We start from the raw sequence: 7,484 nt of genomic DNA, 5'->3' as shown, positions 1-7,484 counted from the left end.
GGTGTCTTCTGAGACTGACATAATTCTTTTAATTTAATTTAATTTAGTTTAATTTAATTTAATTAACTTATTTGGCTGCACCAGGTCTTAGTTGTGGCAGGCGGGCTCCTTAGTTGTGGCATGTGAACCCTTAGTTGTGGCATGTGGGATCTACTTCCCTGACCACTGATCGAACCGGGCCCCCTGCATTGGGAGTGTGGAGTCCTGACCACTGCACCACCAGGGAAGTCCCTGTAATTCTTTTAAGACTGATGTTTCCCTGAGGACACACTGAGCACTTAGTGTTTGAGTCGCATTAAACTCCAGGAATGACCACCACCCTTGCACCCTGGTCTCTTTCTCTCCCTCCTTTTTTCTTTCAAGCACATTATATGTTGAGATGGGTCACTATTGACAGATGATACAGAATTCACTGTAGAGAAGGGAAACCATGAATAGCATGCAGAATTTAAAGAAGGCCCCCAAACCTGAAGTTCCCCAAGTCTCCAGGCTTTATTCCCTCCATAAGTGGATCAAGCAGTCAAGGGGACCGTCTGCTCACAGAACAGCCCCCAGGAAGTGGGTGTGCCAGTGACCATTTTACCTTCTCTGAAGTCAATTTCTTGGTTTTCAGCTCACAGCTCACCTCAGGTGCCCATTTCTGGGCACAGCGGGACACTTGACGTTCCCTTGAGAGTTTCCAGTATTTGTAACTCCAGCTGTGCAGCAATGGATGCAGCATTGTGGAAGGTACTACAGTGCTTACAGAGCAGTCCAGCCTGGGGTGCCCTCCAGGATCTGGTTAGAGGGATTACATCACAAGTTAGATAGCATACGGGTACCAGAATAGTCTTTGAAGAGTGTGCATGATTGCCTGTCAAGTGAAAGGAAGATGCAACTGATGCTGTTGGTTCCTGAGAAGCAGAGATTACCATAGATGACAGTTGTCATGGGTGACTTCCCGGAAGTGGTGGAGGTGGGCTGGTGTTTGAAGGAAGTAATAATGAGATAATAATAATAATAACAATAATAAAGCTATCATTTGCTGAGATCCTACTATGACCCAGGCACTGTTCTAAATGCTTGATATGAATAGTTTTGTTTAAGTCTGGTCAATTTTCAAGGTGGTGCTGTTATGATACCCATTCTGTAGATGAGGAAACTGAGGCAGGGGAACATTCAGATGGGAAATTTGCATGAGCAGAGGCATGGCAGGGGGACTTACAGCTTTGCAATGGAAGCGGGTCTTAGAGAACATCCATGGAGGATCTGCCACTTGCCTCAAGCCATGAGGTGTCCTGGGGGAGCCACCTGGAGACTCTCGCTAGCCTCCCCAGGGTTTGCTCTGTGACCCTGGTGGAGAGAGGGAGATGAGAGTCTCCAGGTGCTGGTCAACTAGCACGTTGACTAGTCTGGTTGGGCAGAGCATTCATAAAGGGACATAAGAGGTCTCTCGGACTAAAATCTTGATTTACGTATGGCAGGCAATCACGAGTGGTGAGATCAGGCAGTGATTAGGGGAGAGTGACCTAGGAGTTGAAAGCGGAGCTGATTGGACGCAGAGGGGGCTGGAGGGAGGCAGATGAGTTGTTACTGGATCCAGGTTTGAGATGATTAGTCGGACGGCACTGGGAGTAGAAGGAGGGGGTAGGACACGTGAACAGGCAAGAAGACCGGCACCGATGGGCTATGACCAGAAGGAAACAAATCTTCACTTCCTACCAATTCAGTGTGGACAATGATTATCGTAAGAGGAAATGATCAGGCAGTGATGACTTGATGGATAATAATGAGCATAGAAAGAAAAATACGACAACCAACAAAATCAATCCACAGGTCTGGCTTTGTGAATTACCCAAATAATTTTCTGAAGAAAGCACTGGTGAGGACCAGCAGCTCCAAGTTGGTTTTCGCCTGTGATTCTCCTGGAAATTTTCATCCTCTCTTCCGTCTCCCCAGTGCTCTTGGGATACCTCATGCACCGTTTCCAAAGGGGAAGCAGGAGGTTTTCAGTACGTGGATTAAGAGATCACATGCTTAGATCTCTCAATCCCTACCTCGGAGGTGGCTGGCCATCCATCACCCGAGAAGCACATCCTGAAGAAGACACTGTTTCCCAGCTGGAATGGAACAGTGGGTTTGGAAGAGAGAAAGAGCTGCCCTTTCCCGCTCTAAGAATTCTTGGCTTAGAAAGGAGATCTTCCGGAAGCTATCTCTCCCCAGAGATCTCTCCATGACATTGTTTAATGTCCAGTTAAGTCCTAGAGGTAACTATTAATAAAACCATTGTGAAGGGAAAATGAACACTGAAGAGGATTAAAATAGGACTCCGAGGGGAGCTGGTGTTTGGATGCAGGTGTGACCCCTGCCCTCTGTGTCTGTACTTCTTGCTCTAGGCACCAGACCACAAAATACACAGAAAGCAAGTAAGTGGATGTGGGTCTGGTGGTTCAAGTATGAGGAACGGGACGTTCTGGCCTGAGAGCATTGGCCTTGTCAGCTAAGGGACACTTGAATTTGTGGATTATTCTGCCCAGAAATGAACCTGAAACTCACTGGTCACGATGAGTTGCTTCCAGCAGGTTCGCTGCTCTTGACTGTTAGTTGTAGGAGGTACAGCTCTTGGTTCCCCAAATCTTGGCCAAGGAATAGAAAAGTCTTTAGTTTTTAGTAACTGATTAAATTTCCAAGTCAACTGCCCTTTCTCTGGTAGTGGCAGAAACTTAGTAAGAGTCACTTGGCCCCTTGAATCCACCCCACCATTCTTCACAGCATTGCCCAGATGTTGAGGAAAGCCTGTGGTCCCCACTGTCCTCTATCTGGAGCCACCTGCCTGCTTGGGAGCAGCTGTGCTGGCCGTGGTCCCATCTGGAGCTCGCCTTGATGGTCTCTCTCTGCTGTGACTTCCATGGCATCTTAGGGCACGGGAATCTTTCTTCCTTGCTTTTGCCACGTACCAGAGGACAGGAATCTCTGTGGGGCACCATGGACCTGCTGACCCGGACTTGCTTTGCATACGCTCCCTCTAGAGTCTTGTCCTGATGATCTACCTTAGGTGTCTGGAAACTCTGGACCTTACAAATTTCTTTCAGGCTTTACAGCCTCCCAGGAACCTACCTGCAACTGTACTCTCATCTTTTCTTGTCCATCTTTCTTCTCTTTCCCTACAAGCTAGTAAAATTTTATCCAGTCTAAGGGTATGCTGCAGTGGACGACTGGGGAGAGATGCCTACCTCCCACCTCTTTTCCAAATCTTCTGTGTGTCTTGGCTTGCTTATTTGTTCCTCTGAGGGACTACGTTTTTGGCGCAAGTGAGCCAGAAGACATTCACAGATTCTTTTCTTCTTCCTTTGTGGAATTCTTCCCCTGAGGCAATAAACACAGAACAGCATAGGTGCTTGAATAGGGTAAACACAAAGGAAAGCAATGAATTACCAGAAAAAATAAATAGCAAAATATTTCAAATAATAGTATACTGCCATTGCAGAATATGAAATTTGGGCACACGATGTATGAGTGAGTGGAAGATGTATGAAGGTTTTGTGGCAACTTGAAAAGTCAAGATCTTTAAACTTTTGTCAGCAGGAAAGTGATGCATTGCACTGGTTGGCCTGATCCTAAAAGAAATGGTTTTAGAAAGTGTACCAAATGCAAATGTGTTTTAACGTGGACATGGAATATAGTCCCAAAGCAATACCAATAGGATGGTCCAGATTTTACTTTATGATTTTACTAAAATGTTTGGTTATCTGAAATCTTTTAGGCTTAGTTGTGTATCTGTCTAACTCTGGGTCTGTACTAATTTGCAAATGTGGAAGGCGAGCTGAATGTTTGGTCAGGATTGTAAATAGGTTTAATTATATACATATATTTTTAAGGGACTTTGTCATTTTCACAGAGAGGAAACCAAACCCTAGGTTTGCATCACTATAAAAATTGATTCTCTAGGAACCACAGCTCTTTTTGAAAACCTTAGGTGTAAACCCATCAAAACCAAGCCAGATTTGGCAAAATCCTAAGGTGAGTTTGCGTTCCTTTTTGGATTCCCTTTCTGCCAAACTCCTGCAGTTTTCTATATCCACTCAGTCTTTTTTTTTTAAATTTAATTTATTAAAAAAAATTTTGGCCGTGTTGGGTCTTCATTGTTGCGCGCAGGCTTTCTCTAGTTGCAGCGAGCGGGGACTACTCTTAGTTGCAGTGCGCGGGCTTATTGCAGTGGCTTCTCTTGTTGCGGAATACGGGCTCTAGGCGTGAGGGTTTCAGTAGTTGTGGCATGTGGGCTCAGTAGTTGTGGCACATGGGCTTAGCTGCTTTGCGGCATGTGGGATCTTCCTGGACCAGGGCTCGATCCCATGTCCCCTGCATTGGCAGGCGGATTCTTAACCACTGTGCCACCAAGGAAGTCCTATTCAGTGTCTTTTATGTTAAATGTCTGCTTTGTAAATTAAGTGTAGATCTTTACAATTGGAAAAATATTTATCTTTCTTGACAACTGTAATATCCTTAGAATATAGCAGGTTCACTTTTTGTCTTGACTGCCAGGAAGCTCAGAGCCAAGTTCAGAACTCAGTTATAGTAAATATCAACCCCCTGGCTGCTTGTATAATTATTTACTCACTTTACATTTTTTAAACTTAACTTTTACATTTTTACCTGACTTCCATCTTAAATACTTTTTTCCAAAAATTTTCATGAGTATATATATATATATTTCAGTTGTAAGCTCCCTGAAAATATTTTTGGAAGTAGGCACACTATGCATAATAAGCACACATTAGCATTATTTCAGAATTATCCATGAAGATAAGCTTGTGTTCTTGTCACTTATCAAAACAAATGTGTGTACAGTTTGGGTGGGAAGCTTCGTTCAGAAGTTTAATAAGCTCCAGAAACTAGGCGTCACCAGATTGCAGGATGTGAGGCCATCTTTGTTCAAGAAACAAATGCACTTCCTCATCAGCCTTTTACCACCCTCTCCCCTGGGCGGGGTGCTGACACACGCCTGCTGATGCAGGTACCTCACTCAGGCTGCCTGGCTGAGCCTAAGCTATACCAAGTATGCACTAACACTAGGTCTCCATTTCCTCGTAGGCAAACCTTTTCCTTTAGTTGCAATTGTTCTATCTTGAAACATTTTGCCCTAAGAGTCTTTGACAGCCCCGTGGAGCTCCCTGGGATGCTGGGTGGTGGTATAGGTATTTTGAGAGTGTTTGTGGTCCAGTCCCTGGGACAAGGAAGGGGCTCAGCACATATGCAAATCTTGCTGCAAGAGGTCTGATGACTTGCTCACTTCCTGCCCAGGTTGTAACATTGGCTTCCAATCAGGTTTATTGGTTATTATTTCCCAAACTTTTCTGGTGAATAGAATGGCCTGGGTGCCCGTGCCCACTGCAGAGCCCTGTGCCCCATCCCAGGGCAACAACGGAATCTCCAGGGCAGGCACCTGAGGGTCTGGGTGTTTAACAGAGGCCCTGGAATCCTTGTCACCAGGAAGTTTGAGAAACCTGAGGCAAGCTTCAGCTTCCAGGACCTGACCCATGTCCCTGGATTCCCAGGCAGGGCGGGGAGAGCCCGGGCCCTTCTCTAATGGCCTCTGCCTTCGAAATTGCCAAGCTGAGGTTCAGATGTTCTGGCTGAGGGTCCAGAACTTATGGAGCTCCACATAGGATGTGAGGATGTGGGTCCTTCAGACCTGGTACAGCTGCAGATGTCGGCTCAGCTTGATTGTCAGGAAAAGATGGGCGACTCTCTGTCTCAGAAGGCATTTTCTGAGTCACTCGGCCACGATCATAGGCTCAGAACAGGCGAGGGCTTCTTAAAGGGCAAATGGGGACCATGAGATTGGGCTGCTCTGGAACCATTGTTCAGCCCATCAGTGTAATAGAAGTTTACCTGAAGACCAGGTAACGTACTCCCATGATGGCTCTTGTAGTGGTGATGTTGCTCTGGGCTGACGGGTCCTGGGTGTACACTGCAGAGACTTCGGACCAGAGGCGGGATGTTGGGGAATCGCAAAAAGGCATAATGAACACCTCTTTGGGCCATGCTGTCGTCTGCCTGCGGTCTGGCAGGTCTTCCTGCTCATTCTATGTTTGTCCATTTGTAAAACGCCCACCTGCCTCCCAGGGTAACGGAGAGGAGTCATTCACAAAATGATTTTAAAGCACTTTTCAAGGAGAGCCTGCTGTAGAATTGCTTCATAATAGTGAAGTTTTCACTTGAGTGGGTATTGAAAACGAAGGATTGACCTTCCTGGGAAGGAAAACACTCCTAATTTATGACAAATAGAAACAAATACATTGTTCGTTTGTAGCTGTCAGGTTACTTGCTTGCAGGGGACCGAGCCCCTGGCCATGACACAGACACTAATTCATCTTGCCCACTGTTCGAATTGGAACAAGTTTGGAGAAATCCCTTCCAGCTCTCCTGAGGCCAGTGCTCTCCACTCCGAACAGTGGACTTGGCTTAAAACGGACACAGCTATGAGGACCCCGTAGTTAACCCTGTGATCCCAAGCTCTTCAGTTAGTTGCTGTATTTCCAGCCTAGAACCTGCATCCACAGGGTGATTATGGGATTTTTCCACACATTGGATAGATGTACTTAAATGCCACAGGAAAGCCAATATTTTATGTGTGGGAATGAATCTCTACACTCTTCTTTGGAGAGAGAGGAGGCCCAGTCATTCCTTACCTTTACGTATCATTGCCTAGTCAGGGCCTCTTAATAACTCTATAAACTGTGCAGGTATTTTCACTCCCATTTTATGGATGATAAAACGGAGGCCAGAATGTCAAATAAGTAGACAGATGACCTAGAATTATAGACATGGGAGCATAATGTAAGCCTGATCTGAGCCCAAGTGCTGTTTCCCTGAAAATTATGCTGCCTTAAGAAACTGATTTCTTTAGGTATTTGGCCAAGTGTTTTTCTAGTCAACAAATTAAATTTAGTCCCCAAGAGTGGGACTATGGGGAGGAACAAGTGGTCTTGCCAGGCGTTTTGGGTTTAAATCTTACATTGGAAAGAATATGCTTTCTTATTTGTCAGTGTCAACATGATAAATAAAAGCACCCTATCGGCAACGAACATCAGTAAGTAACTGGCATTGACATTTTATAATTAAGAAAATTTAAAAATGTTCATGTGGTAATAGTGGCACTGATAATATTGATGTGTCATGGTCTGAAAGCACTCACTTTAATGTTTATGTGTCCCCAATACATAATAATATGTTAAGTAGGCAAGCATTGAGTCCCCGGCATTTTTCTCATTTATATGATTAGTAAACCAGTACTCCATTACATGGATAAAGTACTAGTTCAGAATTACCGTATTGTAGAGTTTTCTCTGTAACCACTTGCAAAGACCTCTTGAGTAAATTTTTAGTCTTTATTTCTGGATGACTTTCTTTTTTCATGATATGGCAACATACCTCTTGTATACTGCACCCAAAAAAGTCTACTTAACCTTTAGATTTTTTAAAAGAAGATTTGCAAATAGATT

This window comes from Mesoplodon bidens, assembly GCF_964165515.1.
Source record: "Mesoplodon bidens genome assembly, chromosome: 13".
Lineage (NCBI taxonomy): Eukaryota > Metazoa > Chordata > Mammalia > Artiodactyla > Ziphiidae > Mesoplodon > Mesoplodon bidens.
The sequence above is the reverse complement of the archived record's forward strand: the minus strand, read 5'-3'. Positions refer to the sequence as shown.